Consider the following 1,310-nt stretch of genomic DNA (forward strand, 5'->3'; position numbering starts at 1 on the left):
GATGGAAACTACCTAAATGCTCATCAATGGGTGAGTGGATAACCAAATTATGGTACATGCACACAATGGAATACTGTGCTACATTAAAGAATAATGAGGGGTACATGAATCATCTCACAACGTGGATGAACCTGGAGGACATTATGCTGAGTGAAATAAGTCAATCACAGAAAGGCAAGTACTGTATGAGCCCATTACTGTAAAAAGACAGAGGAGGGTTTTCTTGGGAAAGGGAACTCACTTTGTAGGTTACCGAGATGGAGAGGGAAGGGGAGGAATTAATTTCAGACTAGTTGGGGCCCACACACTGATGTGAGTAAGGGGAGGGATATATGGAAAGGGTCTGTGATCACCATGATAACATTGGGAAATGGGAGGATACCAAATTGTGCACATAAGAGATAGACAACAGATGCTAATGCCAACCAATGTGTCCATTATCAACTTGTTTTTGCTCTCCATAGTATCTTTGATGTATACCATGAAGCTCATCTGGTGCATTTTAAATGCTTAATAAGTATTTTGTTGAATGAATCCATAAATTGCTGCCCTAATTTGAAGATTTTCAGAGTGTGTCCTTAAGGGGGGCAGTTCATTAATTCTTTTTCTATTCTATGTGTTCAATTATAGTCACTGCCATCAAATGACTTCCTGCTTCTTATTTAGGTAACAAACTCAGGTATTTAACCATGAAGAGTTTTAGGACTTTGAAACAAGGAAGCCAAGGTAAAATCAATAATAACCAAGGTCTACTTTTGGATAAGGAGAATGTACCTAGAACATGTTTACATGAGCCTGGCATTTCTTTTTTTTTATTTTTTAGCAGACATTAGTTGCTTACATAATGAAACACATCATAATACTGATGAGATTTAATGTTTAAATAAAAATAAAAAACAGAAACGTCACTAATACATAGTATTCATCAGGAGATAATGAAATGAAAAAATAGAAACTAAACTCATTGCCATCGAGTCAATTCCAACTCATAGCAGCCAAGCAATTAACCATTATGCCGCCAGGGCTTAGGGGGAATTCCCTTTCAATAATCCTAAATCTGCCAGTTTCTCTGTCAACCCCAATGTGGAAATAATGAGGAGAAAGAAAGAACAGCAGGAACAAGCAGATTTAGTCTTTATTCTTTTATAATACTATGTAACAGAATGGTAACCCAACTATACCATTATCCCAAATGTTCTTTTTTTTTTATTATTTTTATTAGGATTTGGGTGAAGATTTACAGAGTAAATTCACTTTTCATACAGCAGTTCACATATACTTTGTCTCATGTCATTGACCAAAATTTACAA

The sequence above is a fragment of the Orycteropus afer genome, unplaced genomic scaffold (genome assembly GCF_000298275.1).
Source record: "Orycteropus afer afer isolate SDZICR_OR568_19922 unplaced genomic scaffold, OryAfe1.0 scaffold00624, whole genome shotgun sequence".
In the NCBI taxonomy this organism is placed as follows: domain Eukaryota; kingdom Metazoa; phylum Chordata; class Mammalia; order Tubulidentata; family Orycteropodidae; genus Orycteropus; species Orycteropus afer.